This window comes from Phacochoerus africanus, chromosome 5, assembly GCF_016906955.1.
Source record: "Phacochoerus africanus isolate WHEZ1 chromosome 5, ROS_Pafr_v1, whole genome shotgun sequence".
NCBI lineage: Eukaryota > Metazoa > Chordata > Mammalia > Artiodactyla > Suidae > Phacochoerus > Phacochoerus africanus.
Genome location: NC_062548.1, coordinates 78,589,231 through 78,598,691, shown reverse-complemented (window position 1 = coordinate 78,598,691; position 9,461 = coordinate 78,589,231). Strand labels below are relative to the sequence as shown.

Below are 9,461 nucleotides of genomic sequence, written 5' to 3'. Positions count from 1 at the left end.
CATTAACCACTGCGCCACGACGGGAACTCCCCTCTCAGGAAACTTTTAAGACCTTCCCTTGATTTCCCCTGAAACAAAATTTTAAGATTATTTGTCTTGGTGTGGGTTTTATTTCATTTGCTCCATTCAATACTTAGTAGGTCCTTATAATCTGAAAAATGGGGTCATACTGGATTGGGGTGGGTCCTAACTCCAATGGCTGGAATTATTATAAGATGGCCATGTGAACACACAGAGACACACATGGAAGAAGGCCGTGTGATAAGAAGGCAGAAATGGGGGTGATGCATCTACAAGCCAAGGAATGTCAAGGAAGGTCAGGAGCCACTAGAAGCTAGAACTGGGCAAGGAAGGACTCCCATACAGACTTGAGAAGGAACATAATCCTGCCAACACCTTGATTTCAGACTTCAAGCCTCCCTGTGAAAGATTTCTGTCATTTTAAGCCAGTTGGTGGCTATTTGTTTGTGGTAATTTGTTACAACTAGCCTAGGAAACTAAAACAAATTGAAAATTCGAAGCCAATTTAAAAGAAAGAAAAAAGGAAAGGAGGGAGGAAGGAAGGAAGAGGGAGGGAAAAAGTATCAATTACATTTAAAATAATCACCAAAGAAAAATATTACAAAACATATATTTTTGTAACAGAAAATAAAAAACTAACTCTTGGTTTTGGAGCATTTCTAAGTTTGTAAAATAGGGATGATGTCAACTGAAAACATGGGTTTTAAGAGAGAAGGGACTCTGCAGAGCTGAAGTCCAGGAAACCTCACTCTGCTCGCCACCCCTGCCCCGAATATTCTGGAACATTGGGTTTCTCAGCCCCCAGAGCATCCTCCACACTGTGGAAACTACCATTTCTGAAGCATGGGCCTTCACTGTGCTATGAATTTGACTAGCTTGACCTCACCCTCTCCTCACCACATCCTGCTCTGGCAAATGCTAAGCCCTCTATTGCTATTACTTGGCCAACAGACTAGCCCTGAGAGGCACGTCCCAGCCTGCATCAGGAAGCCACGTGCTGTCATGGAAAGCCTGTTGGCAGACGATCTCTGAGGTCCCTTCCAATGTCTGAGCACAGTTCATTCTCTGCCTCTGTCTCTCAGCTAAGGCAGCACACAGCCAACTGCAGGAAAGGGCTTTCCTAGTCAATGAAATAAGCCCCATTTCCTGAGCTCTAGCTAAGCTCAGACGTAAACACACTTTAGGGCAAAGTAAAATTCTTCTTGGTGCTGGCGTTTTGCCCATGTCAAGCTGAGTGAACAAAATTCCAAAGGTGATTCATGATTGGCCTTGGGACAGAGACATGGGGCAGAGACGCACGTACACACATCCTTCTATCTCAAACATGTAATCCCCCAGCCACGTGCCTGTTCCCAAGGTCTCACTGGCTCAGACCCGGCCCCACTGGTATCCTGAAGGGGGCAGGAGGGTGAAGGAAAGCAAGAGTAAACCTATCCACAAAGCTGGTAGATTGCTAAGCTTAAGCTCTCAGGACCACGTTGCCTTCAACCTCCCCAAATGCGCTCCTCAAGGTATTTGTCACAGGTGACCAGAAATAAAGCAAAGTTAGAAACCCCTTGTAATCCAAAGTAAGGAAGAGAAAATTTACAGAACTGAGAACCAGCAGATCGGGGCTGAAAGCTGTCCTACTACCAGTTGCTAGCCACGTGACCTTGGACAATTCATGACTTCATTTGATAAAAGATTAATATATTCACAAGGCTCCACCACAATCCCTCATCCAGTGGGCAAATCCCTCCACTGTCCTTCCTCCAGTTCCTTGGACTCCCCACTGCTCTCCTAACTGCTGCCCACACACACACTGATGTTTGCACATGTCTGCCTTTGCATAGACCATACCTGCCCTCTGGAAAGTCCTTCCCAGCCCAAGCCCTGAGTGTTCAAATCCAACCCTCCCTTCAAGGCTAAATCCAAAGGGGTCTACACCTGTGAAACTGGATTTTGATGATCATTATACAACTACAGATGTGATTAAAAAATAAAAAGTAAAAATAAAATAAAATAAAAAAAAATAATTACCAAAAAAAAAGGGGGGGGTCTACAAAGGATGCTTTCAGTTATAAATAATCTTGTTCTTCAGCTCCTGTAGCACTCTACCTGTGTTGAAGTTTGACTCTATCTTCCTCTTTAGTTGTTTGGAGTATATTTGCTAACACCCTCTCCATTAGTCTGTGAGCTTCTGGAAGGCATGGTCTCTCTCTGGTTCATCTTTGAATCACCCATCCCTCCTGGTACATGTTCAGAAAGCCTCTGTCAGTCACCCGAGAATGCAGAACTCATTTGTTATAATTAATTCTTGTCACTGTAGTTCCCATTTGTTCACATTCAGGGCCAGCATCCCAGGAAACTAAGAAAACTGGTTCAGGCAAAAAACTCCACATCATGTGACAAAATTTTACGTGCATATTACAAACTTGGGGTTGTGTGAATGACGATGTGTTCTGTAAAATTCAACTGCAAGAAAACCCCACCTTCGCTTCTTTGGCTGAGGCTTGTTCTAGGGAGCAGATATGGTTTGGATGATTTAGGGTCATCAAAGGTCCCTAAAATACTTCAGCCAGAGCAGGTGCATCAGGGCAGGGCCAGGGGCCTGGATTCTGTGTATACTCCTCAGAAAGACATTTGTGGGTTGCTTTGGAAGCTGACGGTGGTGGAGAGAAGGAAATGTTTGCTCAGCAGCAGTTTAAAACAAAAAAATGTCCCCTCTCCCAGGGCACCCCTTATCCATGCAGCCTGACCTCGGGCTGGAGGATTAGAGCATTTCTTGAAGAATAATGGCTCTGTTTGCCTTCAGAGTCATGACCTGTTTCTTCTAATTAAGACAAACATTCTATTTCAGTATCACATGAAGAACTGAGGAAAGTGAGAAGGTTTTGAAAAATGAAGCACTTTTGTAAATTACCTAATCCTATTTGTTTTGTTTCCCAGGTTTCACCAGCCACTCCTACTTGAAGTCTGACATGGCAAACACCATCTATTTGTCCTCCGATGACAGACTGAAATTATTTTTAAGGCCATCTCTATGATTAAAAGCCCAAGAAATGGCCATAAATTACCAGGCAGAGCCATCTATTTAAAAACACCATAAATAATCATAAACATTATATATAACCATAACTAAATATCACAGTGTTCACCCTTTTCCAATAATCAGATAAAACCAGATAAGAAGTCAAGTGGCCCCATTCAGCTGAACCTCACCTGCCTGGTGAATGAGACCTTCCACTCGTGCAGGTGTAGCCCCGACATGCTCTCTGGGCTCCCCGAGATGTATCGACTTGGTGTACAATTCAAGGCTAATGCTTGCACATTCATTGTTGGCAATCAAACACCATTCATCACCCCCATGGGGCCTAATATTGATTTGCATCTTGGGATTTCTAGTATTTAAGAGCTCTGCTCTGACATCAGACAATGGAACCAGATGGCCTCCCTGCTTCACCATTCACCAGCCAAGCCACTTAAACAAAGTTACTAAGACTCTCTCAGCCTCGGGGTCCCTCTGTATAAATAGGCACAATAATAGTGGCTCCCCCAGTAGGATTTAGTGAACGAGTATATTAGATCATGTAAATAAACCATTTAGAACAGCACTTGGCAGATAAGGACAAATCCAAAAATATTCGCTGCTATTATTCCTCAAATGTTATGTCTTGCTCAGAATGAAACTTGACCTCCTTTGCCTTGTTTTTTGTAGCTTAGAAAACAAGTGAGAACAGAGAAGGACACACACACACACACACACACACACACACACAATGGAGGTTGTATGCTAACAATGTAGTTCCTGGTAACATCAGGCAGGAAGCACCTTCTGCCTATCATGTTACAGAATATAGGCTACATTTTCCCCAAAGCAGAGCCTGAGACAAAGGCTTGCATGCAAGTTGTTTATCTGGAGGTGTGATCTCATGGGGGAGAAGTGGGAACCAAAAGGAAAGAAAGAAAGAAGAGGAAAGAGCCAAAGGCCAAAGTAAGGGTGCACTTTTGAGTTGGCCACTGTTCTATGAGACTAGTTTATGTATCCTGGGGGATTATGTGTGATGCTCATGTGGCCCACAAGGGGAGAAGAGAGAAAGGATTGCTCTATCAGCTCCTATTGCCCACTGGTCAAGGGATGTCCCACCCACATCCTTGAGAGCCAAGCAATTCCTGAAGGACCCCTGTGCTGCAATGGTGGAAAAGTTGGGCAGCAAGGAACACAACACTGGCCTGAGGGTTGCACTCATGAAACTGTTGGAAATCTGTGACTGGAATAAGAGAGAGAGCCCAAATGAAATTAAGTTATGAACAGGATTAATCAAGAGATAACCTGAAGAGATAAGCAATGAGGTCCTAATTAGATTGTGATGATCGTTGTGCAACTATAAATGAAATAAATTCATTGAGTAATAAATAAAAAGAAAAAAAAAAGGCAATAAGGTCCTGCTGTATAACACAGGGAGCTATATCGAAACACTTGTGATGGAATATGAAGGAGGATACTGTGAGAAAAAGAATATATAATGTGTGTGTGTGTGTGTGTGTGTGTGTGTGACTGGGTCACTTTGCTATACAGCATAAATTGTCAAAACATTGTAAATCAACTATCATAAAGTTTTTTAAAAAAGATGTAAAATAAAATAAGAGAAAACTAAAAGTCGAACCAAAACAAAAAGAGAGAGAGAGAGCCTGAAGAGGCTGAAATGTTCTTAAAGTAGACTTCCAAGAGATAAACTCTTCTGAAAAACATACCATCTCCATGCCTCTCTAACTCCATGCCATCAGATGATGAGAAGCTGATTGCTTCTTGGCTCCTGACTCAGAATAACCACCTGAGTTATTCTGATGCAAAGTTAACATCCCAAGACCTTCTACTTCACTCTTCTTCCACTTCTATTTCCAAATCAGAGCATCTTCTGGGCAGTGGATCCAACTACATCCCTCAGATCCACAGCTCCTTTCTGCAGTGGCCATGCCAAGAGGCACCTAGTTTATGCGAGGATTCTCCCCGTGAAATAGACAATCCCCTTGGTGATTGACATCATGCTGAACAGGGCTAAAGGGATAATCTGAAGCCATGGATGGGTATCAAGACGGCTCTAGCCTCATAAGGACTCAATTCTAACAAGAAATACCAATTAACTGCAAGAAGCAGTGACCATCCAATACACACCCAATTTCAAGTTAGTTTTCTTAAGGCCTCTTGCTATGCATCTATGGCCACTGATAAATACGTACAACACCAGAGAGAAGCGTGGCCTTCTCCTGTCACCACCGTGGTGTGTGTTCATCTACTGATATTAGTGTACTCTGAAAAGGGGGAGTCATGTGGCAAAAATATCACTTTGCCTGCTGTGTTCAAGGCTCCCATTCGACCAGATACGGTGAACTTTGTTCACACCAACTTGTGCAAAAACAACAGACAGCCCTATGCTGCCGGTGAATTAGCAGGTCATCAAACCCATGCTGAATCTTGGGGTACCAGCAGAGCTGTGGCTTGAATTCCCAGGGTTTGAGGTGGCGGGACTCGCCGTTCTGGCCAGCGTGCTTTTGGAAATGTATTCTTCGTTTCACTACCTAGACTGGGCAGCTCTGGTGGCATTGAGAAGCCTGGACCTGGTTTATTCATGTTAGTGGTTTAAAAATATTTATGTTCCAAATATTGAAGAGTCCAGGTTAAAGACAATAGGTTGACATTAGGTGTTGCTTGCAATGATGTCATAATTTGCGTCTTACTCTGTTCTCAGTGACAGTTGCCTGTGGTCAGTAATCTGGTTCAGAAGGATAATGAAAATTCTTACTGAGCAAGACATGAGGAAATAAAGTACAACACCTATTAAAGCTCTGATGGAGGTTTCAAAAGGTCAAGTTTTCCACCAGCTTTTTGTTGTTGTTTTTGTTTTTTTACCAGCCACGCCTGTGGCATACGGAAGTTCCTGGGCTAGGGGTCAAATTGGAGCTGCAGCAACACTGGATCCTTAACCCACTGAGCAAGGCCAGGGATCGAACCCACATCCTCAGAGAGGAAACACTGTGTTCTTAACCCACTGAGCCACAACGGGAACTCTTCCACTGGCCTTTTTTATCTCCCACCTCGGCCCACCTCCAAAGTTGGAATGACTTTCTCCTGTCTAGAAAGACTTGTTTTGATTAAACATCTCTGGACAAACCGTCTCCACAACTGCCCTTGGTAATCACTTCCCCTGTTCTTTAATTCTGAAGTTTGAGTGAAAAAAAAAAAAAAAAATGTAAGACATTCCCTTCTGCCAGGCTGCCAATGAAAACAAAAAATGGGTTATTCTGTTCTGGTCTGAGTTTTAAATGTTCGTAAATATGAAATTTCTTTTTCTCTTCCCCTTACCCCTTCAGACACTTAGCAAGCAGTCACATTAGTATTCTGCTAATCCTAGCAAGGTAAATAGCAGTGACTTTCCCTGATGGCTCTCTTTAAATCAAATGATTTATCATGGCTACACAAAAGAGCTGGGTTTCAACTCAGGAACCACCGAGGGATGGATCCATGCCAAAATCCAAATTCTCTTCCAGAAATGGCTCTGGTAAAGCAGAGACTTCCCCCAGAACAAATCCATTCGTAAATCCTAAATAGAGGCAGCATTAAGGCCACAATTGAAGGATGGCCTTCCTTTTCAAAGCTGAGTGCAAGATAGAGATTTTTTTTCCCTAATTAAACAGTTAGCTGCTTTCTCTTCCATCTTTATCATGACAGATGGATGCTTAAATATAAGATTCGGGATCAAATGCTGGTTTTAAGCTGTACTATTTTGTAGCATTAAAAGGTATTCCATCAGCATGGTAATTACTATACATGCAAAATAGATTAGGATAATGCAAGCTGAACTTGAATTTTGGAAGATAAAAGTGGAAGAAACAAGAAATCTTAAGTACCTTTCATCACTCCAAAGCAGGCTATGAGATCATCTGTCTCTCAAATCTATGAACACAAATGCTCACAGTAAGCAGGCAGGAAGGAGGGCTGATAACACAATCAGGAGTACTAAGGGCTCGAACACTTAAGAGCAAAAGTCCACACAAAGGAGGCAGCTGCTGAACACCAGACTGTTTTCTTTCTTTCTTTCTTTTTTTTTTTTGGTCTTTTGTCTTTTGTCTTTTTAGGGCTGTACCCGTGGCATATGGAACTTCCCAGGCTAGAGGTTGAATCCGAGCTGCAGCTGCCAGCCCACACCACAGCCATAGCAACACAGGATCTGAGCTGCATCTGCGACCTACACCACAGCTCACAGCAATGCTGGATCCTTAACCCACTGAGCAAGGCCAGGGTTAGAACCCGCAACCTCATGGATACCAGTCGGATTTCCGCTGCACCACCAGGGGAACTCCAGGACTGTTTTCTTACCAGGATGCCAACCCAGTGTTTCCAGATCTTCTGATTTTCCCAGAGAAGTTTTGGAAATTCAGGTTTCATGTAAAATGTAATTATTGTTAAAATTCAAAATCTGAGAGTCAAACAAAACGCTTCTGAATGTCAGATTTAGCTCATTAACCACCAGTGTGTAATGTCTCAATTAGAAAAAGGTGAGATTCCAGCCACATGGATGGATTATCACATTAAGTGAAGTAAATCAGACAGAGAAAGACTGAAATCACATATCACTTATATGTGGACTCTAGAAAAAAACAAAACAAAACAAACAAACAAATAAAGGGGCAGATGAACTTATGTACAAAAGAGAAATAGACTCACAGACATAGAAAACAAATGTATGGTTACCAAAGGGGATTTCAGGGGGAACGGGGAGAGCGATAAATTAGGAGTTTAGAATTAACAGATACACACTCCTTAAAATATATTAGCAACATAAAATATATCAACAACAAAGTCCTACTGTATTGCACAGGGAACTATATTCAAATCTAAAAATAACCTATAGTGGAAAAGAATCTGAAAAAGAAAAAATATATATGTATGTATACATAACTGAATTACTTTGCTGTACACTTGAAACTAATCCACCATTGTAAATTAACTATACTTCAGTTTTTTAAAAAAATTTTAAAAGGTATACAAGGAAGATTTTATTATGCTCAGGATTCTGTGGTCAGAAATGTAGACAGGACATGATGAAGCTGGTCTGCCTGTGCTTCACTCTGCGCTTCAGCTGGGAAGATCCAGCCTCTGGAGGTAAGTGAGAGATGAGGACTGGACTCACCTAGAGCTTCTTCGAGTGCATATCTAGCACCTGGACTGGGGTGTCTCAAAGTTTGGACTTAGCTGGGACTGTCAATTATAGCAGCAATGCTAACCAATGCAGCCACTACGTGTGTTGGGCTTCCACATATGAGGGTGGCATCTGGATAAGAGGAGCCTTCTTACCTGGTGGCTCAGAGTTCCAAAAGCAAATGTGCCAGCAAATAAAGCAGAAGCTCAAGGCCTTCCGTGACCCAGCTTCCAAAACTATATAGCATCACTCACGTAGCACTCTTTTGGTTGAAGCAGTCTGAACCCACCCAGATTTCAAGGGAGCGGACATGGATCCAACCTCTCAATGCTAAAAGAGTCAAAGATTTTACTGGCAGTTTAGAGTCAGTTGATGCAAAAATATTATATTTGGAGTGGATAAGCAATGAGATCCTACTGTACTATATCCAATCTCTTGGGATAGAACATGATGGAAGATAATATGAAAAAAAAAACGCACGTATGTGTATGATTGGGTCACTTTGCTGTACCTCAGAAATGGGCATAACATTGTAAATCAATGATTCTTTAATAAAAAATTAATTAATTATAAAGAAGATTTTACAGCCCTTTTTTCTAAACCACCACAGGTAGAAGACACTTACAGTTGATGCCAGAAAGATCCGGATTCAAATTCTGGCTCTACTTTTTGCAGAATGTCATTGAGCAAATTGTTTAACATCCTCGATCCCCAATTTCTTCATCAGATTAGAAACATCTGTGAAGCCCGTGACATAGCGTGAGCTCTCAGTGAATGGGAACCAATTCTCTCCATTTTTAGCATATTGTGGAGGAAAATGATAAGGACTTTCTTAACTGGAGTCCCTTTGCAGCTTTTTAGAATTTATCGCTGAGTCAGTGACTAATTTGACAGGCATCTTATTTACTGACAACACACCCTGCCTGCCTCAGATGATCAAAGGAAAGGCAACCTGCAAACAAAACCATGACCCAACCAGAGTACAACACGGAATTCTCACCCCAGTCTCAGGACGGTGCTAGATTATCTTGAGCACGTCAACACCCTTGGCAAATGGCTGCCCGCTCTGGAGTCTCAGAAAACAACCTACCTGTTTGGAGGTATGGGAAGGAAAGAGAGGCAGCAAGAAATACTGGGTGGTTGCGTAAGGAGGGAAATGATCCTACAGCGCTTATCTGCCTTAGGTTGAAGGAGCCTCTTGGTATCTGCCTGTGTTATAAATAATATAATTGCTTCTGTGCAATCGGATAGTGCTAATGG

At 42.3% G+C, this 9,461-nt stretch overlaps 1 non-coding gene across 1 annotated transcript; it reads left to right on the top strand.

Moving 5' to 3' along the window:
- The first annotated feature begins 5,711 nt into the window (after nt 1–5,711).
- LOC125128536 (small nucleolar RNA SNORD16) lies at nt 5,712–5,810 on the top strand. Its single transcript, XR_007135244.1, has one exon. It is a non-coding gene; the product is annotated as a small nucleolar RNA SNORD16 (small nucleolar RNA).
- The last annotated feature ends 3,651 nt before the right edge of the window (nt 5,811–9,461 follow it).